Source organism: Vicugna pacos, chromosome 17 (assembly GCF_048564905.1).
Source record: "Vicugna pacos chromosome 17, VicPac4, whole genome shotgun sequence".
NCBI lineage: Eukaryota > Metazoa > Chordata > Mammalia > Artiodactyla > Camelidae > Vicugna > Vicugna pacos.
The window spans coordinates 29,333,092-29,356,558 of NC_133003.1; the positions used below are offsets into that span (position 1 = coordinate 29,333,092).

At 40.0% G+C, this 23,467-nt stretch overlaps 1 long non-coding RNA gene across 1 annotated transcript in view; it reads left to right on the forward strand.

The window, feature by feature from the left end:
• LOC116283963 (uncharacterized) overlaps nucleotides 1-23,467 on the forward strand; it is a 256,977-nt gene that overhangs the window by 67,109 nt on the left and 166,401 nt on the right. Inside the window, exon 2 of the long non-coding RNA XR_004193693.2 lies at nucleotides 5,202-5,266. This is a non-coding gene — a long non-coding RNA (uncharacterized lncRNA). The remainder of the gene's footprint in view (nucleotides 1-5,201; nucleotides 5,267-23,467) is intronic.

A 23,467-nucleotide genomic window follows, 5' to 3' on the forward strand; every position in this document is an offset into this window, starting at 1 on the left:
CGTGTGCGTGTGTTTAACTGAATGTGGAATGGTGTACTGAGGTTTGAGATCCTATTAAGGTGCAGGTCTCATTTTTATGTAAACCCTCTCTGGCCTGAGGCACTTTTCTCGTTACAGCCCTCCCTGCTGCAATCTCCTGTCATAAAGGGAGTTTATGGTCATGACCGGATATTTTTCAGTGAGTTGAAAAGTATCAAAAGGGAGATAGTTTATTAATGTCAAGTGTTTGAGCAGCTGGCTGAAATGGAGGCGTGGAAACAAATGCCCCTAGAAACTCTTCTGTCTGTGGAAAGAGGCAGGGCCCTTTCTGTTACCCAAGCCCCCACCCTGCTACTCAGATGCCACCCCTTCCTCAAACACTTGCCCTTATATGTCTGCTCTGTGACCTAAGCAGTGTTTCTTAACCCTTTCAAGGCACAGGCTCTGTGGCGCACCTGTGAAAGCCATGGGCTTTTATCTCCCACCCACCCCACCCCCATTGCACATTGATACACACACCCAGTGTTGCTGATGATTTCAGAGGGCTTAATGACCCTCTGGAGTCCTTTGAGGGGGGTTCCAAGCTAAGAAACCCTGGTCGGCATGCTACCTTCCTTTACCCTAGAATCCAGGGCTTGCAAGCTTTGGGGAGATCATCTTTGATTTCTTACTTGAGGTTTAAGCCATGAACATGGATCAAGATCTAGCCACAGTCCATAGCAATTGAAATAAATTTCTCATCAAACATTCTTCTGATGTGTACCAGGTGTATCATGCCACGTAACCTGGAAATGCCTGAGATACCCTTGCTCAGAACTATAGTCCAACTAACACATGCAATGGTTGGTTGATCACAAAGTAGCAGACCCCACCAGGTTAAGATTGAGGAGGCAACGAGATGTCCTTGGGTCATAGCGATGAAAAAGCCCTCCCAGTGGTGGTAGGACCTGACCTAGTGCTGGGAGCAATAAGCTTTAGGTAGAAGGAGAAAGGTGAGGGGTGGAGGAAGGATCTTTCTCAGCAAGAGGGGCAGTGCCTGAGCCAAGCTGTTAGGGAGAATGTCAAATCAAATAAGCAAGGATGTGAATTGCAATGAATATATGCAATAATAACGGTTTTCTATTTGAAGAATCACCGAACATAAATCTGCAAAGCGGGTGATTCTGTTGACCTAATTCTGATGAGGAGGAGTGGTTATTTAACCAATCCGACTAAATTGGCCACAGTCCGGAGTTAGACATACATAACATCATTCACTGAGTGATGTTTCATTCTCAGCTAAAAGATCTGTTCATTTTAATCTTTTCTCTGCACTTCTTTTCAATTCAATGGTATTTTCTGAGTGTCAGCAGCTCTTAAGAGGAGATCCAGTATGTCTTCAGCCTCTGCTGCAATCTGGCTCATCTTTTTTATGCTTTTTCCCTATGATTAAGAAAAATAAGAGTCAGGTTTTTGTGTATTTGAGTATGTATACCCATGCATTTGCATATCCATGTACACTTACATATGTGCAAAAATACTTGCATATGTGTGGAAAATAGGAAAGGATTCTGAAAGTTTTATTCGAAAGTGTCGGCAGTGGTTGCCTCTGGGGACTAGGGTTGGAAGGTGGTGAGGGCAGGAGGGGGACTCTTACTCTGCATTCTTCTGTGTTGTTTCAACTCCTTACAAGATGCATATGTTAGTTTTGTAATTAAGGGAAAAGAGAGAGAAAGGGGAGAAATGGAATTTGACACACACCCTTTGAAGGTATGAAGAAAAACAATTTTGCCTCAAGGGAAATTTATTTTATCAGAACTTGTAACTTTTTTTTTTTTTTTTTTTTTTTTTTTTTTTACTTTTAATGTAGTAAAGCATCTTGCCCTGAATTTCCAGTAGGCCTGCTTTGTTTAAATGTGTGGATCTCTGCTGACAACTTATAGTGGTTGGAAGTGGTCTTTGTTAGACTGGCATCTCATCCACACACTGGCGTGCACGTGGGCTTAGCTGATACTGGTTCTCCTCACTCTTCCTCTGTCAAATTTGGGCTTTTGAAGCTGATGTATTTGTTTTCCCATGCTCGCTTGCTACCCCCCGCCCCCCGTGCCTGGGGCTGTTTCCTGCATTGTGCCCTTGGCCTCTGGATGAGCTGACACCACGACTTTGGCACACCTGGCAGAGCTCCAACATCCCCTCTGAGTTCTCACCTTTCTGTCGTACCCAGGATTAAATGCAGTTCTTGATGGGATGTGAGCTAACCGGCCACACAGAGCCTGCCAGCCACTCAGGGTGTAGAAGGTATATTGTATCTACATAAACACATGGAAAGCACAAAAGGATGACTAGTAATTAAAGGATTAAGATCAGATACATTTGAGGGAATAAAATTCTTTTTGTGGATTATGTTACAATGTGATGGGGCAAAAGAGCAAATACAATTGCATGTCTGATGACTGCTGTGTAAAATCATGCATTTCATGAAAAAAGTAAAGGCAGGCCCACACAGAAATACTTTAAGATGCTGGATAAAGAAGGCAGGAACATGGATGTTCTCTGTTTTTGACAGCATCACATTGCTTCAGGAAGAAGAAAAAGAATATAAGGAAGGACTTAGCCTGTGCATTTTGATGTGAGTGTGGTACCTGGAAGTAATAAGACAGAGGCAGCATGACAGGGTGGTCGAGAGCATGGCCTCTGGAGATCTGCATCCTGGCCTCCACTTACAAGCTGCGTAACCTTGGGCAAGTTACTTAACCTCTCTGTGCTTGAGTTGCCTCTTCTGTAAAATGAAGTTGATTATAGTGACTAGCTCTTGGGATCAAGAATTTTAAAGGAGCTCATATTTACACAGCATTTAGAATGGTGCTTGGTACATAGAAGATATGATGGAAAACTAAATAAATACATGCAAAGTGTATAGTGAGCTCTTAATGCTTGCCAGTCCCTGAACCTAGTATGTTGTATATGCTCTAGTTTATTCCTCAGAACCGTGTATGAGGTTTTATGATTGTTTCCATTGTGTGGATGAGGACAGTGAAGCTCAGAGAAATGAGTATTTACTCAAGAAGGCACCAGGAGCAGAATTGGAATACAAGCAGTCAGATTTCAGAGTCTGTGCTCTCAGCTATGATCACCTACTGGAGATGAGAAGGGAGGACTTAAAGAAATGCTGATCCCAAACCTAGCGTTTAATCCATGGTTTAAAATACTGTAGATACAATGGGTACAAAGTTTCTTTTGGGGTGATGAGAAACTTTTGGACTGGATGGTGATGATAGTTGTGTAACATTATGACTGTTTTTTAATGCTGCTGAATTGTTCACTTTTAAATGGTAAATTTTACATTACATGTATCTGACCACAATAAAAAGATTGTAGGGTTAGCCCTCACATAAAGGATATTTTGACAGTTAATTTTTGTCCTCAGCTGCTGTGACCAGGCAGGTGCACTAGAACAATGGTCCATCTTCTCCTTGAGGTTGACATCTCTTCCAGGAACAGGGATTCGTCTTGCTTTATTAAAAAGACCTTCAATGCAAATTCTGGGTGTGATGAAATCTCCCTGTGGCAAGCACATAGCAACTGTTCCTCCCATAAATTGAGAGGCATAATTATATTTTCCTCCCTGATAATAAAGTTCCTTGCATATTTTAAATCCTGAAGTGAGAAAGCAGGAAAGCAGAGAGTTCAGGAGGGATTTTTGTTTTCTGCGAATAATAATTTTATGAGACTGAAAGTAACACAAAGAGGAATGACATTAAGGGGGAATATTAAGAAATATAAATTAAACCTAATTTGTTTTTAACTTTTGTTTTTACTGAAGCCTGTGAGGAGCCCATTGTCTAGTTGCTGGATAAGAAAAATTGTGTTTTTGAAACTCTTCATGGTTGCTTAGAACCAAAGCTTTGGAAAAACGTAATCCTTTAGTGAAGAGGGGATAACAGTTGACAGTATGTTTGGGTCATGTGGCTTAATTATGAAACAGGACAAAATTATTGACCACTCAGTTGATGGTAGTAAAGAAACTCTTAAGGGTAGCCTTGGCTGGGTTGACTCTTAAGAGCTAGTTTGTCTTATTTATTAGATTTATTGTTTCTAACCCCAAACAGGGATATCAGACTAAGTCATACAATTACTATCTACGACATGAATCGCAAAATTATAAGAAAGCCCTGGGTGCCTTGTTTCCTTCTTTTGGCCCTGAAGATGAGGGCAAAGGTCGTTGTCTTACTTAAAAAACTGGTCTCATTAACAGTTACCTTGAGGCAGTTAAAATAATTTTTTATCCTGTAAGAAACAAATGCAAACACAGTGTGCAAAAACAGATTCTGATACAATAGCTAAAAGATATGCTACTTTTACTGACAAACAAAAGAAAGAGATCAAAACACTGGAACAGACTGTGGTTGCTACAAATGAAAGCTTGGCGCCTCCAGACTCGAGGAAAATTCAACACCAGATTCTCACTGTTACCCCTAAAGTGTATTTTATTCCTTTATGACTTATCAGAGGAGACTCAAGGAATGATGTGTTAGCTGCTCAGTCTTCTGGTTTCAGGACAATGTGTTTTGTACTTGGGAAAATGATTCTGCTTTTGCTGAATCTGAAAATGGTAAGATTGGCTAGAGATGCCAGGTGGGCTGGCTACATCTTCCAAGGGACTTAGAGTCACACCTTCCCTTACCATGAACATCATCAAGCAGAGCAGTAACACTTGGATATACTCCTTTTAAGATCTGGTGTTATTTATAGTATTTTTTTCCTACAACATTTGGTCAGTCCACTTTGCTAATTTTAGGGGTGGGGGATAAAGAAACTAAACATTTAATACTTCTTGTAAAGGAGTTAAAATAAGATTCTTTAGAGATTTTTGTTTCTGCTGCTGTTAATCTCAGTAAACTTAAAAATGCAAAAGCCTCAATTTTGTATGATAAAATTGATTTATTCTTAAAAAACACACACACACAACTTTGGCACTGCTATCATAAAGTTAGCATCACTGTGTTTGTAGCTTGTGAAAGATGAAATGAACCTGAGCAAAAAAAGGCAAAGAAAAGCTGATGCCCTCCCTGGAAGGGTGCGCTCCAGGGGGCAGTTTCTTGAGAGTTACATGTAGTCTCATCCCCCATGTCTCCCTTTCCTCAAGCTGCTGTTCATTTCAGAAGTAAAGAGGCACAGTTTAGGGAGAAGTGTAGAAGGGTTTCAGGCTGGTTGCTGATACTTGTTTTTATTATATTTCACAGTTCTGTGATAGGAAGATGACATGGCAGATTCAGTGGTCAAGGAGCTTGGATGGTCTTGGACTCAGGTAAGTAAATAAGATTTCCTTATGTTTACTTGATGAGAAACCAAGCACCCAGTCCTCCCATGATTGGATGATGTAGGCTACAGAATAGTCCATACTAAAGAGTGGTCACTCTTTGATTTATTCTGAAAAACATACATGGGGAATGGAGTTCTTATTTGGACTTTCTTGGTTTCACTCATTCCCAGGATGATAAATGTTCTGCTTTTGGAATAATATTGTATGCTTTTGAAGGTTTGAATCGTTGAATTCTGCCAAGTATTGCTAGATGTATTGCTTCTCAAAATTTCTCTAATATTAGTGTGATCTGGGTCTTAATCTGATGATCTGGAATGGTTACGTTGGTCCAAGATGCCAATCTCTGTTGGAAACATGGTATCCTTCCTGTCGTCTACCATTAGTCGTGCCATAGTGGTATTGGAATTTGTGGTTTTTATTTAAATAACAAGACATCAGCAGCAGAATGTTACTATAATCTTTTATTATAGGCATTGGGGATGATATTTGTTAAAAGGTGAAATATATCACCTCTTGTCCTGCTTTCTGTCTTTGTAAATATTTGGTGTTAAAGACTCTTGGGTGATCCCAAAGCATCTTGTCTATGTTCATGTAAAGTGGATTGCTGCTTGTCTTGGGTAATATGGAAATACCTAGAAGACAAAAATCTTATTAAAAAAAAAAAGAGAGAAGAGTATGTCTTACCCAAGGAAATAGAAGTGTGTCCTGGGGCTAAACTTAGGTTGTCTTTTCTTTGCTCTGTAATTTTGTTATCTGTTCTCCGAGGATAAGAGGTTAGATCCTCTGGTCAGGAAGCAGCTGTTTAATTGTCTACTAGATGGTGAAATGAATTTCGAAGAACCTACCTTCCTGTGTGCCCTAAGTCCTTGATTTGTGGAATCGGTACCTTGGAGAGTTCCTCCTTTGGTCATTTATGAAATCATGGTCCTCAAATTTCATGGTCTCATATCCCTTACACTTATAAATTACTGAGGACTCCAAAGGGCTTTGCTTACATCTTAACTGTAATATAAATTAAAGGTAAAAAATTAAGTTTATATATTTACCTATTTTAAAAATAATTAACCCACTGTGTAGTAACTAAATTTTTTTTTATGAACAATAGCTATATTTTTGAAAACAAAAAAATTAGAAGAGTGGCACTGTTTTACAGTTTTGCAAACCTTTTTAATGTGTGGCTTCATAGAAGACAGATAGTGTCTCTTACTATTTCTGCATTCAATTTGTTGTGATATGTTCGTTTTAGTTGAGATGTAAAAAAAAAAAAACCTCTGGTCTCACACACGTGTAGCTGTAAAAGAGATAAATATTTCAATGGCGTCTTTTAGGTAATTGTGGATATTTTTCTTTGATAATATACCCACACTTGACAAGTCATTTTTCCAAAGCTGGTTGCAGTATGAAATCTGAAACCATGAGAATTAGTGTTTTATGTTCTATTATGTTAAATCTATTGATGTTTTACTTTGAATAGATCTCTTACCCTAGAAAGATTCTGTAGCATCATTCATTGATTATTTAGAAAATATTGGTGCAGATCTTCCAAACATTGACACATTTCAATCGACAGTATTTTAAAATTGCATTCCTTAGTATTACCACTTAGAAAAACAATATTTATGTATTGGAAACCTTTTAAGCTCACAGATACAATTTTTCCAAAAACCTAAATTTTGCTTAAAAGCTCCCATTTTATTACTGGCAACATAGACTCCGAGTTGTTCTGTTGAAATAACAGATTTTTCTCTAATTTAGAAAAAAATCTGCCAAATACTCAAGTGTCAATACCATTGCTTATACATTGTTCTTTCCGATAAAAACTGTATTCCACTAAAAAAGTGCTTAGTTCAGCTCTCCACTCAATCATGCAAATGCTTTTCCCTGAGACAACCATCCTACTTCAGTGATAACAAAAGGCTTTTAAGCCATTTTCCACTTTTCCACTTTGTCATACAGAATATTAAACAGGTGTCCTACTCAAGGGCCATGATTTAATAGAGTTAATTTTTTTTAAACTCTCTCATCAGGGACACTTTAAAATGTCACCTTCTCCTCCTCTTCTTTTCTCTTTTTCTTCCTTCTGCGTCTGCATGAGAGAGAGGGAGAGACAGACAGAGAGTGCTTGGATTTGTGCTAAGGCACTTAGCAGTTTTACCATGATGACTTTTGCACTACCGGTGTATAGGTTAAGAGTGAAAAAGGCGATAATATCTCAGGTTTCCCTAAATTAAGGCCCTTTGCACCCCAGGCCTTCCCCACATTTACGGGTTCTGTGGACCACACTTTGAGAATTTCTACGCTAGAGAAACTCTTTGTTCTGGACAGTAATCCTTCATGAAACGTTTTTCCTTGCTTTCTTTTGTTATTAACTTTCTGAGCTTAACTAAGTTATCAGCTGTCCTGGGATTCCCATCCTCAGTGCTTTACCTTTGTGAGATATTTATCTCTAAGTGAATCACTTAGCAGACGTTCCCACTGCAAAATAAGTTAAGACAGAGATTGAGAAGAAAAATATTAAAAAGCATTGATCCAACCCTTCAGTGACTAGGTAATATTATTGTGATCTAATCACAGTGGCAGAATGTTCTTCAAATGTCGAAACGAACAGCTCCGTAATTTTCTCGCTGTGCTATATGACAGATGGCAAAAACTGTTTTGATTTTCCCCAGTATCTGAGGCGCAGCGAGCAGAGCCCGTGCCTCCCACTTTATTCTCGCTCTTTGTCATCTCTGGTCGGCCTGACAGCACACCGATTTTTACCTCTGTGATCTGTTCTCTGGATGACTATGCTTTCAATAGCTACTTAGTATAAAAATAAAATGTGCGGGTCCCATCAAACTAATTAAGGCTTAGAAAGTGTCAGAATCCAAAAGCCATGAGGAGCAGATTAGGCATTGAGTGTAAGACACACACAGACCTGACAACTCATGTGTTGCCACAGCAACAGGAGAATCAATATCCCTCAACTGGGCAGATAGTTGACAGTAATTTTTGCTGGGTCAGAGAATTGGAGAGAGAACTACCTTCTGCTAGGCAAAGAATTGCTCTCTCCTTTGTATCCAAGAAGCTTCTGGAGGATTTGTAAATACCCGTTGTAAAATCCCAGCCAAGTCTGGGACAAGGCGATGTCAGTGGTGTGGGCGGAGGCCCTTACCGGGTGAGAGGGAGTTCTGCTGTTTGCTGCGTTTCCTGCGATGCCTGCACTGTCTTCTCCAAAGTCAGGGTGTTAAGATGTATGTTTCTTCTGCATACGGTTTTCTATAAATGAGCGCCTTGTATATGACTGCAGGCTGGCATGTTTTATCTTCTTCTTCTGTTGGTGATTAGCCATAAAAACAGGCAAGGAATTTCTGCTGGTGATCTTCTCGCTGCTGTCTTGTCACAGGGAAGATCAGTGTCTTCCTGGTTGTGGTGTGTCGAGGAGGAAGAAATGTCCCCCCCTGTACACTCCTAGAGTTGTTGTGTGAGCTACAGGAGACCGATTAACAGGAGAAAAAGAAACACATTTTAATTGTGCACACAGACATCTCATAGAAATGAGACCTAAGAAGTGACCCACATAGGCAGCTTTTATACATTTTAGACAAGGAAACAATAGATTTAGGAGGAATTGACAGGGCAAAGAAACTCGGGTTTTGGATGCATGATTAGTGAGGAATGTAAACACAGTATGGGCTTGGGGTAGTACATTAAAGAAGTAACAGGTTTTGTTTATACTGGCTTCTCGAATTCCCTCTCTCCGTAGATAAGGGTGTACTTTTGCCTCCAGATTCAGGGAGTACACTTTTCACACGAGAGATTTCCTTCCTGCTTTCAGGGACAGAAGGGACGGTCAGAGTGTCCCTCTTGCGCTGGCCATTTCTTAAATAACTCTAATTTAAAATAATCAATATGCCATCGAGGTACATTTTGGGGCAGCTCGCCCTGAACCTTAACAGGGGTCACAAATGCTCTGACACCCCATCATGACTATCAAACAGATTGGATCACAACTTTCTTCATGCTTTGTTTAAGTTTGTCATTTAGCAGAAGGAGAGCCTCAGTGTTCACACCTATTTTCCCAAACATGCTTCCCAGGCACAGTAGGTTTCTGAGTTGGTTGGTACATAATAATATCTGACCCAGTAAAATGAGAAACTTCATATCAAACCTATCTGAAAAAAAAAGATGTGGTGCATAATGGAGTGGATGATAAATGCAGTATGAGAACAAATGCATTGTTACTCTCTCTTTTTCAGGAGTTCCTACTCTGAAGGGCCATTTGTTCCTTTTTTCTCCCCACCCCCCTCCTTTTTTTTGATGACAGACTCTTAATGAAAATATTTTGAAACACTGACCAACAGTCAGTATATAATTTAGTCACATAATGTTTTTTTCAGTAATGGTTCTCGATGGCTCTCTTTCACTAAGTGCCATCATGTGATATTATGGCAAAATTAAAATAGGGGCATGCAGTTTTAATACAAGGGCATTAACAGAAATGTCATCCCTAACAAATGAGGCACCGGGAAATCTGCCCTGTAGCCAGAGAACCAGGCTTACTTTTGCCGTTTGCTGTAACTTCTAAAAACAAACCGCGTGCTGTAAATGCCCGTGGGTCAGATTTCCAGTTGAGAGGCAGGCGACAGGCTCCGGTAGGGAGGTGCGGAGAGGCAGGATTTTTGTTTGTTTGTTTCAATGAGTTTCTGGCCTGGGGCGGTCCAGCTGCAGCTGCTGTCAATATGGAGGCAGTGGGACTGTTTTTCTAACTAGATCAAGAAGAGAAAATTCTGACTGTGATCCACTGTATCAGAGAGAAGCGAGGGAGGGAAGGAGAAAAAGTTGGGGAAGGGAGAGATAAATGAAAAGGGTGATTGTTAATTCTTGTGGAAATTATTTGCTGGAGCTGGCACTTTCAAATTAGAAGAACAGACTATTTGTCTGGCTCTCACTGCAAGATAGGAACCCAAAGGAAAGAGAAAAGTCCTGGGGCTCTCTGCTTCAGGAGAGAGAGGCGGTGGTGGGGTCTGTGTGCTATGTGAGGGAGAACCACAAACCTCAAGCGTGATGGAGTTCTGATCAGGTTGATGGAGAATGTGCTTGGTTTCTTGTTGCCAGTTAGGTCCTATTCTGTTTCTTCCTTCCTCGGGATCCCCATGGCATGGTTTGGAGAAGAAGCCAGTGGTCTGTTCTGGCTGTTAGCTGGGTGAAAGTAATGTTGCCCAGAGGACCCTCCTGTGCTCTCACTCCAGCCCCCCGTGGTGCTTGGACAGGGTGAGACCCTGGACCTGTGCTCTCTTAGTCTCTTAATACTGACCCATCCATTGCTTGGGCCATGCTACGTGAGAAACTTGAATACGCGGCAAGAAAAAAAATCCTTTTATTCTACAACCTGCCTTTCCCCATCCATCCTTTTTTAGTTTCAGCTGAGAAAATTAGTACAGTGAATAGAAAAAGAAAATGAGAAAAATAAATAAGCCCGAGTAGCTGGACAGAATGATTCAGTGGGATTTATTTGTTTGTGCATTCAGGAAAATATGATCCGGGGTGCCTTCTCCATGCTGGCACTGTGTCCGGCCCTGGAGGTGACCACAGCGTAGAACTAAGAGACACAGCCTCTGCCCTCAAAAGCCACAGCCCATTGAATCAATAAGAAACCTATTCTGGTTCATTCTGTTATTTTGGTTAAACAGATGCTTGGACATTAGCTGAAGTTACTGCTTTCTTTTTTTTTTTTTATTCGTTTTAAAGATGTTTGAGTTTTGCATGTTGACGGAATTCATCAACAAAATGCATTGGAAAAAATAGTAACTGATTTTATTGGAAGTTCTATCCAAATTATCTGTGTTTGTAGCATGTATCATTTTCTATACCCAGGAAAAGTGTTAGGAAAGTTAGTGATGGCGATTTCCAGGCTGTGTGGGCATGGCTGAGCAGCTCACCAAAATACCAAACTCGGGCTTGGGGTGGCCCCTCCTCTTTCAGGCAGGTTAGCTCCTGGAGACGGTTACGTACCCTGGTGCACTGAGGGGTTTGTTCTAAAGCTGCACTCTCCAGCGTGACAGCTAATAGCTACACGTGGCTGTTTAAATTTAAACATAAACTAGTTAAGAATAGGTTAAATTAGAAATTTAGTGCCTCATTAGCAATAGCCACGTTTCAAGTCCTCAGTGGCCACGCATGGGTAGAGGCCACCATATTGGACAGAACATCGTAGAACTCATTTCCGTCCCTGCGGAACGTTCTGTTGGGCCGTGCTGCTCCAGAGCACGTTCATTCAGCCAGCCTTTCTTGGCCACCTAGTAGAATAGTCACCAGGAATTGTTCTGGTGAAGTCAAGACAGTCTGTGCCCTCAGGGGCATGTGGTCCAGTGGGGAAGCAGATTATAAATAAGACAAGCAGAGGGTGTGATAACATCAGTGAAGGATGAGAACAGGGTTGCTGGGACAGGCAATAGGAGAGATAAGTTACTATAATAGGATAGTGAAGAAAGGCCTTTTTTAAGGAGCTGGCATTTGAGCTGAAATCTCACACATGAGAAGGAGCCAACCTTGTGAAAGCCAGAAAAGTAGTGTTTGGCACCAGGAACAGCATGAGCAAAGCCACTGGCGGGGAAAGAACCAGGCTTTTCTGGAGCCTATCCTCATGTACGTAGCTTTGGGGGCTGCGGTGGCGTGATGGTGACTGAGAGGGTGACATTGCTTTCCCCCGTCACTACCCCAGGTCACCAGGACGCTTCTTGTGCTTGCATCTGGGCTCTCTTCCAGTTTGTTTGATAACGCTTTCTCCACTGTGACAGTGGGGCTCTTCGCCCTGGTCTCAGGGTGAAGCTGGAAAGAGCACGTGTAGTTCTTCCTGGAGATACTTGGGTTTCAGGGACCTGACATCTTCTGTCTGACTGGGGTTAACAAGGAGCTACAGAGGCTTCTCTGGGCTCATACTTGTTATCTTGATCTGCAACATTTCTTCTCAGTTCACACCTATGGAAGCCTCTCTAGGGAGGTCGGTGTCTGTTTTTGAGGTATTTCCTGTTCTCTGAGCCGAGCTTCAAGTACCCCGCTTGGCTGAATACACCTTCCAAGTTCAGGGCATCAGGGCCTTTGAACCTGGGAGGGGTTCACCCTTCCTCCTAGGCTGACCTCTGCGAATTCACAAGAACTCATTCCCCTCTGGTACACGTGACAGGCTGTAGCTCACAATGACACCAGATAATGGCCTGTATTTAGAACTCGGTGATCTCTGGAAACCCTGGTCCAGGTCTTGGAGAAGGGGAGGCAACATGCAGTTGGATTGGTAACAAGACTTAGCAAAATCCTTATTGCATCTGTCTCCGGAGCAGACCAACAAGAGCAACCCTTGGAAAATAGGGCTTTAACAATTAAATGCTTATTTTCAGCAGGACACTCGGAGAACTGGGGCTGCAACTGTTGCTTCCTGAGGAAATCGAGTGGTAATAAAATTAATGATGCATTAAAACAGGTACATAAAAATGTCACAGTGTTGGAGACAGTGCAAACTGGAAGGTCTTCTGAGAAAGTTCCCCACTTATCAGGAAAATTACCTGAAAATGATCCCAACGGAGCAAGAAAATAGTCCCTGAGTGTTCTGTGAAGATTATTCTTAGTCATTTTTCCCTTTGGCTTCCCAGATGCGTGGTTTGAATCTAACAACAAAGAATGCAAAAGAAAGGCAAGGAACATCTTTACAAGTAACAGATGGACTGTACTGCCTTCTATATTATATGTTTCCAATAGCCGTATGCATCTTTTGTATTTAGGCATACAACTATCGTCTGTATCAAATATGATTTTCAACCAGTGAGAGTTAATCAAACGTACCTGAAAGAGTGTTTCTTGAAACTAAAACCGAATGTTATTTAAGGAGATGATTCTTTTTTTCTTAAGAGAATGTAACAAAAGCAACCACAGGAAAGTTTTCTCTAAATACTTAGACTGAGAGCACTTTGGGTGAGGGGGAGGTACCAGGGACTCCAGAGGGGCTCTAGCCATGTTGACGAGCTGACGTTGGCTGATGAGTCTTCAGGGAAGAATGAACAATCGTACACATTGTTAAGATGTTTCATTAGTAGGGTCCAGGGCAGACAGGCATAGGAAAGAATTCTGTTGTTATGTTTCCCTAGTAGCTTTGTTGGAATGAGGAGAAAATGACAGAAGGAAAGGTTAGTCAAAGCAGTTTGGTTTTGGTTATTCTTCATAGGAAAAGCCCATGGCTCTGTGTGTGTGTGTAAGTGTGTGTAAGAGAACGAGTGAAGGAGGAGGGAGAGAGCTGCTCATTGCCTGAGAATTGCAGGGTGTGAATAATGAGGAAGCTCCTGGCTGCATATAAACAGAGGCAACATGCCGCCAAGAGAAATGAACTCTGTACCGGTTACTTTGTCTGCACGACGCTAAGATTTTTTCCCCCTCCGTTCAATTCATTCTTTTATTGGACTGAGTTCTGTTGTCTTTGCATTTGTAACGGAAGCTCACGATAAAGGATATCAAATTTGTAGTGATGTCCTCACCACATGTATTTGCTTTGTGGATATGTGGAAAATATCCACATATATACTGAGATTGATGTCATGGAAGAGACTAGCAGAAGTCTGCTTTATTCTAGATAAACTAGGAAATTTTTTTTTCCCAGAGGTAATATAAAATGAGAACGTGTTGAGTGGAACCGTCTTCACCACGAATCAACTTTATTCTTTAGGATCAATATGGAGTCTCTGTGCAAAATGAGGACACATTTTCTTTTCGTATGTTTCTGAGTATTTATGGGGGGACCTGGTGCATAAAGAAATCTGAAAATGCGGTGCTGTCCCGGTTTAGTAACTAGTAAAGCCCTCTGGGGTTATAACTCATTTTATGGGTCCTGTGACTTTTCATTTAATAAGTTAGTGCTTCCCCTTTCATTACTCCAACCCCAATCCTGGCAGCTTTTTAGTTTTACATAATTCTTCTGTAGAAATCTGAGAAAAAATTGTATTTTATGCATATTCAAATATGGAGTTTTGAAAGCCTGCATGATCAACCTTTGTTTGACTTCCTTTTCCTTTCTTCTCAATTTGGAATAATCAAGAATCACCTACTCATAAAATGCCAATAGCATTGACTTTACTTAACCAAAATTGCTTTACTTGTTAGCCTCACAAAACAGCATACCAGTAAGTTGATTCTTATGGTAAGTGAACCAGATTGTATAAGAAGCCCAGGTTGTATTTGGCCCATTTAAGGAAAACAAATCATTATTAGTCTTTTATGAGTAGGTTTGGTTGGTCTTCATGCAACTGACATTAATACATGTTGGGGGGTAAAAAAGAAAGGCTTTGGAAGAGGTGTAAAGATTGTGTTAGAGGTTGAGTTTGTGTCCTCCCAAAATTTATGTGCTGAAGCTCTAGCCCCAGTACCTCAGAATGTGACCTTATTTGGAGATCATATCATTGTAGATATAATTAGTAAGGTTGAGGTCATCCTGAAGTATGGTGGATCCTAACCCAGTATGACTGGTGACATTATAAGGGGAAGTTTGAAAGGCACACATAGGGGAAAATGCCACTTGAAGATGAAGGCAGAGATCGGGGTGAGGCTTCTATAAGCCAAGGACTGTCAAGGATTACTGGGAAACTACCAAAGCTGAGGCAAGGATGGGGAAGAGATTCTCTCTCACAGTTCTCAGGAGGAACCAGCCCTGCCGGTGCCTTGATCTCAGACTTCCAGCCACTAGAGCTGGAGGAGATGCGCTTCTGTTGCTAAGCTACTCGGCGTGTAGTCCTCTGTAGTGCTTTGTTATGGCAGCCCTAGGACTCCAGTGCAGAGCTCAGACGGAAACCCGAGGCCGTCGGGATCACCATGGCCACTCATCACTTTTACATCGTGGTGGTATGTTACCAGGCTAGACAAGGAAGGCTTACCAAGAAGCCAATTGCTGGCGGTGTGGGACTATTTACCAACATCGTCATAAAGAAGCAGAGTTATTAAAGGATCTGCAACCACTGGGTAATTCAGCATTTGACGTTGATGGATGGAACTTGGCTTCTCCTTTCTGCCAAAGCTGCTGACTGGATAAATGTTTTATTCATGAGGCCCAGGGCAGGAAGGGATGCCAAAGGTTTAAGAATATCTTAAGAAACTCTTTGAGACATCAGGCAAGTTGTCAGGAGGCGTTAAGCAAGGAAGCTGAGGTACTCCATCAACCCGGCTGGGCGATAACCCCCTCACAAAGGCTAGAGGCGATGACCATGGTCTTAGGACCGTGGTTTTGTATTTTGTATTTGTCTTGGTTTTGGTTTTGTGTTTTGTATTGACTTGCATGCATGGTCATAGCTCAAAGAAGCAGGAGTTCCTGCTAAAGCGTGAGGGGTCCCTGGGTCTCACCTAGAATCCAGGCTAACCCAGTCTGGACGGTAGTTGGAGTCCTTGAAGTTGTACCCATCATGGATCTGGTTTCAGGATCTTCCCCCTGGATTGGCAGCTGCCAGAGCCAAGGGAGTCTTCTAAATGACAGCATGTAGTTTTAGCTTAAAGTCTTAGGAGGCCCATTAGCTACACATTCTAATTGCCTATTAACAAAATGGTATTTCAGATTATTTAGTACAACAGACTATTTTCTGCCATGAGGAGAGAGAGCAGCTCACGTGTGGGCAAGATGCAAGTGTGACTTTCATCTTTCTCTCTCAAAAGAAAAGTCTTTCATATACGAGCAGGTTCTCGTAAATAATGTTTGTGTTTGTTTAGGCAGCAAGAGTGATGGAAGTTCTGGGTATATGTAATGAATTGTGATGAAAATGCCCTTTGTCCTGTAACTATTATGATCAGAGAACTTTGGTAATTTATAGTATCTATTAATAAGGTTTAAGATTCTCTTGGAATCCTATAAGAGAACCCAGAGTAAAGTGTAGCTGTGACATAATTGTCAACCCATGTGTTTTCTTATTGCCTGGGAAGCAGGGACCCAAGTCCAAAGGAATCTTTCCAAATTTTAAGGCTCTACTGAAACTATAGCAGGTTAAAATGAAGAGTTAAAATATAAAATTCATCAGTGGATGAAAACCAGGCAAGTTCTAGGTATCCATTGCCTCTTATGTTTGGAGAGTTTCAGTATTAAAGGCCCTAAGAACTTTCCCTGGGGTCTTGGGTAGGAAAAAAAAAATCAAAGGGCAGAATCTGTCAGGGACAACCACTCTGAACCATGCTGTCAAGATACATCAAAATATGCCACTGCAGCCTCCCCTTTCTATCTATCAAAGCCATTGATTATTTTCAATAAAGAAAGCCAGTGACAGTCGCTGGAGTTGTCAAACTCAGCATAGCATCTAGGTGATGCCTGTCACTCTCTAAATAGGCAAATTAAGAAAAAAATTTACTCATTGTGTCAGAAGCATATTTTTGGAAGCCTGGTTTAAATATTATAGTTCCATAAAGGGCAAAAATAAAACACAGAAAAATGAAATGTCTATTAGACCCCAAGACTCTTTCTGGACTTACCAGGGTTGTCCATGAAACTGCCTGTTTTATGTCCCTCTCTCAAAACAAAACAAACAAGAATAAGGTAAGAAGTTATTTGAAAAGTTTAGGATGTTTAAACTTTTTCCTCTGTCCTTATTGGGTTAAGAAGCACCTTGGTACCCTGGAGTTTTCAAGTAATCTGGGAATGCTGTGGCCCCTTAGAAGTGCAGCTGGCCAGTCACTGCTGGTCACGTGAGTTGCTGAAGGTTTGGATTGTGTGGGAGCAGTTGAGTGGCTTGTGTGTTTTATGATCGTGTATTCACTGGTTGTGTGGTATCCCAGAAGAAGAGCAGAACCCACGATGAAGGTTAACTAAAGCCGTAAGAAATGATGAACAGGGATGGAGTCTTGCTGGTATCAGCAGTAGCCAATTTCCAGGACAGCCCAGCTGTCGCCCAGAGTCTGGGGCCGTCCATGATCCAGGGAAGCAGCCTGGAGGTTAACGTCAGTGTGCCCCTGCCAGAGGGCCCTGAGGTGTGATGTGAGCCTGGGTCCCGCCTGCGCGGCTTACCTTCATTCTGAGACTAGTTCTTCAGACCTTCCCCCACGATTCTCCATGAGTTTCCCAATATCCTTTCAATAAATTCCTATTGTACTTCTGTCAGCCAGAGTCTGCTTTTTATTTTGTTTTGTTTTGTTTTATTTTTGATTGCAACTAAGAAGGCTGGCTGATGAAATGTGACTGCATTTTGCTTGCACAGCCTCAGAGGACACAAAATGCATTCAGGTTAGAGCAAAGCTGCTAACCAGAATCTGCTATGTGAACGTAGGGAGGTATTTGGCGGTCTTCCTCTGTGCCAGGTTCTGTTACCTCAGCATGCTCAACTAGTACTAGAGAAAATTAACAGGCGCTAATTCACCGTACTACAAAGTTCCTAGTAATAACCGCGGCAGGCCGCAGCAGCTGAAGTTTTTTGAGATCTTATACTGTGCCAGACTTTGTGCCAAAAGCCTATGTAAATTGTTTTATTGAACCATTCCAGTAATCTGAAGCCAAAAGTACTGTTACTGTCACTGCCCTATTTACATGGAAACTGAGGCACAGAGAGGTTATATAACTCTCTGAGCAGCACACAGCTAGGAAATATGAAACGTGTTTGAGTGAAAGAGCTGTCTGATTTATAACGTGTGATCCTAACCTTGTGTACACTTAGTTGTTCTACTTCTGACTTTTAAAAAAGCCACGAAGTATCAGAATAGCCCTACTGAGACCTTAAGATAGGTCTGCAAGTTACCTTTAATGAGTTACATGCAAGACAACCCCAGAAACAGGTCACAACTTCACAAGTTGAAACATGTGTTTGAAAGGAAGACATACTGGCTTGCTTTTTATGATACACAGGAAGAGAGTGATCTTTGGGAAGGGGGATGAGGGCAAGGTTGGGGAAGCAGGGGAATATGGTTTATAGTTTTTAAACATTTAAGTTTACAAATTATATTAGCTGCCATCACCCAAAGTTTTATCTGTGGACAGCTAGGGTCATACCCTGAACCATGTGGTTTTCTGAGATCAGTGCATTGGTTTGAGGGGGAAAAAAAAAACTCTCTAAATATATTTGCCTGGTACGTTCTGCTGAAGTCTAACTTGCAAAACACAGTATTCCAGTGTTCAGCACACACTATTTGGCCATTAGCTGCATGCATAAGCAACTACATTACAGGAGACCTTTAAAATCTATAAACACTAATTTATGTACTTGAAATTCATCATAATAAGCCCTACTTAAAGGTATAATCTAAAGCTCTTCAGAAGAAAGATGTAAAGGATTAACAGTGCTTAAGCCAGGAATAAGGGGTATTGGAACAGACTGGTGGCATGCCTGGATGGGCATGGCAAAGAATCTCCTAATGCTTGTTTGGGAAAATGCTATCTGATTTACTTAAGACATTTTAAACATTTTATATAGTTAAAACTTGGAACCCCTGGAGATTTTCTATCTTCAGCTAAGCCAAAATTTTTTTTAAGTTTCCTTAAAATATTTAAAAAACAAGATCTATTATATTAATGACAAGAAAAGTTTCCCCAGGAAAAGCAGCTTACAGTCCAACAAAGAGTAAATGTAAAATACACCCATCTCTGAAATACACGATATCCATGAGTTTCATTGTACAGTCATATATAATATATAAAATGAATTACATAAAAATGAACTCTATCTGTACAAACAACATGCAAGTACATGTATTTTCATACAACATTCATAAAGTAAGAAATCGGTACAATTATAATAGATTAGAACTGGTTTGTTCTCTTGTTTATCACTTTTCTCTTGCTGTAACTAATTCTGCTTGCCGTGGGATCACATTATACCATTAAATCTTGTGATAATTTGAAAGAAGTATTGCTCCCAGCTGCTGCTGCAGATGCAGACTGAAGAGATAGTTTCAAACTGGCATAAGAAGAACTTATCAAACAAGCTTTGTTAGTAAGAATTCCCTTTCCCGCACTCAAATTTGCATGCTGTTGTCTGAGGCTTAGCAAAGGCAAAATCCCTAAAAGGCTAATAGAACGGGACCATAATCCACAATCACCGCTGACAGACAAATGCCGCAGTTTGTGCACATGCGCTAGTTGGGTCTGATGTGCCTTATACGAGAGCCGTCCCTTCATTCCCATATCTCCTCTCTCGTCTCCCTCATTCCTTCCTTCACTGTGTTTTTCAGATAAAAAGCCTTTCTGTATTACTTTTACCTGGAAGAAAGAAGGTAAAGAAATATTGCAATATTTTAAAGACATTAGACTTGAAAGAAGTGTTTTGAAACAAATAACTCAAACTTTGCATACTATGCCATAACTTTATGGAATGTGTAAGCCTGGAAATGCTTATTTTTTTTAAAAGAGAAAGTCCTGCAGAAAATTAGGTAAACACTTGAAAGATTGGTTACAATGACTGACTGAGCAACTTGGTAGTAACTTGGAACTGACTGGGAGAAATCTGACTTTTTAGATGCAAACAATATCCCTCACCAGAAAGGGAATGATTTCCTGGGTAGACAGTCTACTTGATTTACTTCATTTATTCATAAACTATTTCTTGAGTATCTACTATATGCCAGGCTTTATGCTGGACAGGTAGTGTGTGATGAATGATCCAGCCATTTCCCTGGCTGAACAGAACTTAAATTTGGTGGGTGAGAGTGATTATAATACTATGTGTCGAATGTCACAGGACAAGTAGAGGGTGGCAGTCTCAAGGATCTGGGGAGATTTCTAGGAGGAAGGGATTAAGCTGGGGTTTAAGGGACTGAGAAATCAGCAGGAAAAGTAAAGGTTGGGGGTAAGTGTTCCCCACCAAGAGGGAGCGTGAGCAAGCGCTCAGAGCAGGGAGAGAGCCTTGGGTGCCTGAAGATGCAAAGGAGTTCTGTACACTGCAGCCCGTCTGAGGTTAACAAACCAGACACACATTACAGTGGAGTGATGAGAACTGGGAGAACACACAGCACTGGCCTGTAAACAAATGGCTTCGATAACCAACAAAGGAACGCAAAACTAAATGAAATGGAGCAAGCAACTAGGCTAGGTTTCGAGACTAAAAGAGAAGCTCTGCGTAAATGCTGAGGCAGGCGGACTGCACGTCTCCAAGATGGATTTACTGTAGTGGACACAGGAAGGCTGGCAGTGACAGACAGTGTTTCGGGAAATGGTTGGGAGTGTTTTGAAGCAGCATTCATTTAGGAACGGGCCTCTGCGGGCTGACATGGTTGATGATGATGAGGATGGAAAGAGTGTATTGTTTTGAAGACAGATGGGGGTGAATGTGCGTAAAACATGACTTTCCTTTTGGAGGAAATTCGGTTGGTTTTCTAGAGAATCTGTTATCAGTTCTCAGCAGTTTCTATCCCATATTTCTGGGGGTCGTGATTAGTTGTCCATTATTGGCCCGTCAACATTAATAAGGCTACTTACTTTTAAAAAGATACATTCTTTTAAAAAATTAAATGGAATGCTTTGATAATACCAAAGAGTGCATAGCAAACATCTGTGAGACCTCCATGCAGCTTTATCTAATATGACTTTAGCCAAATTTGTATAATATTTTAAAGAAATAAACATTATGGACACATTGGATTTCCATATACACCACTCTCCAATTCTATTCCCCTCCTTTCTTCCAGAGGGAAGGAACAGTCATCCTGAATTTTGTTTATCACTCCTATGTATGTATGTTTTAAAAATAATTTTAGTACATTTGTATCTATTCTTAAAGATATACAAATTGGCATTTTTATAACTATATAAATGCATTGTGCTGTAAGTATATGTATATATATATCTTATTCTGTATTCTTTTTTACTCAGTGTTATGCTTTTGTGACTTATCCATGTTGATACAGGAAGCAATAGTTGATACTTCTGAACTACTCAATAGTATTTTATTCTGAGCATACTATATTTTAATGACATTTTCTTCTGTTAATATAGTTTATAGGCCTCTGATCTCCAGTGGGCATTTTAAAAAATGTTTATTGGTTATTTTGTTTCCTGTGAATTTTTTATTCAAATTTTTTCCTAATGGATATCCATTTCTACTTTATTTTTAGGAATTCTTTCCATAATCTGAATATTAACCTTGCCAGTTACATGTATTGCTAACATTACTTGTAGTCTGTGGCTAATTTTTCACTTTGTTTATGGTATCTTTTGAGGTACAGAAGTTTTAAAATCTAATATGCAAACTTGTCAGTCTTTACCTTTAAGGTTACACTGGGTTTTGTTCAAGGAGTCCTTCCCTATCCTGAGCTGTATTCTTCTATAGTCTCATTTAAAAGTTAGTTTTAATTTTCGTATTTCTCTTTAATGCACTGGGGACTTATTTTGCTTATGGTGTGATCTGTATCTTAAATTTTTCTTCCATAAAGATAACCAGTTGTCCCAGGCCATTTTTAAATACTAATTTTTTTATGGCTATATATATATATACACACACACACATACACACACACACACACACATATATAAGTATTTTTTTCTGTGTGTGTTGGTTTCTTCTGTTATGAATCTATTTCTGGACTATCTACTCTGTGCCATTGGTCTAGTTTATACCCATGACCAACAACACACTGTCTTAATACAGCTCTAAAATAAGGTCTGTTTTTTTTGTAAGACTAGTACCTTCACCTATTTTATTTCAAATTTGGTTAGGATAGTTCAGACTTTTCAAAGCTTTATATGAATTTTAAGATCCTTTTATCAAGTACCATAAACACCTGTTAAGATTTTAATTCATATTTTGAATTTATAGATTAATATGAGCAAAATGATCACTTTCATAATCGTAGCCTCCCATTCGTTAATATATGTTTCCCATTATTTAGGTCGTCTCTTATATATTCTTTGGTTTTTATAAAAACATATTTTTAATATAGCTTTAAATTTTCTCCATAAAATTATTACACACTTTTGGTTCATTTTTTTTCTTTATATGTTACAGTTTTCATTATCATTAAAAATGGCATTTAAAAAACATTTTTAATACATTGCTGCTAGTGCAAAAGAATGTAAATAATTATACGTATCCAACTAACATCCAGAAAACTTGCCGAACTTCCTTTTTTAGTTCTGTGTCTATAGATTCTCTGGGATTTTCATGAAGACAAAAATCATACTGAGTATGAACATGGCGTATTTATTTCTTCCTCCCCGACGCTTACGCTTTCGCCTGCCTTTTTGTGTCTTTCTACACTGGCCTTAATATACGGAGCAGACACAGTGACAGCTGCTTGTTCCTAGCATTGAAAGGTATTCTAATGTTTCGCCGTTAAATAGACTTTCCATTCTAGGATTTTGGTTGATTTGTCTTTTCAGCTTAAAAAAAAAAGTCACTCTTCTCCCTAGTTTTCTGAAAGAATTTTTTTTTAATTTAATGAAATAATAGGTATTATTTTGTATTAGATTCTTTTCCTGCATCTTTTTTTCCTACATGACTTTTCTGAAGAGTTCTTTGAAGACTGGTGCTCTACTGGAGTAATATCTGAACTTGAAAAACACAGAAATCACTCCTGTGTATTTCCTATGAACATAGGTAGATGTGAAAGCATTTTTTAAAAAGGACTGTAAGACTACATACAAAAATGATTACAGGTGGTCCTTTTGGAGGAGAGAAGAAAAAGAGACAGAAACGAGATGGGTGGAGATAGGACTGGGGATGGTGGGGAAAAAAGCCATTAGCTTTACCTGTAGTGTTCTAAGATTTCTTTTAAAGGGGGAATGTGTTCACATCTAACTTTCATAATTGTTCTAACAGTGTGTACACAGAAAAAGCAGGTACATCAAATTAATAATGATAACTTTTGAGTCACGGAAAAATGGGTGGACACTACTCCTTCCTTTGTACTTTTCTGTAAGTTTCTAATTTACAAGAACAGCAACAGCAAAAGAACAGTTAGAAAGTATTATTCATCTTGATTATAGGTGACATGTGATTTAAACTGCTTGAGTTCTGAGTGTGTTCTTAATATTTGGAATCAGAAAGTTGAAGGCGTGAACTTTGTTTCTTCATGCACCTCATCAATCAATTAAAACTCATGTATTTAAGTACCTAATTGAGTATGGATTGGGCAAGATAATCATATAGACCCATCATCTAATAATATGGATAGAAAATAGGGACAGACTTTTCAAAGAAGCATTAAACCAACATGTGACTCGAAAGTGAAATACTGCTCTGTCTTATAGGCCAATAGTAATAATGTTCCTTG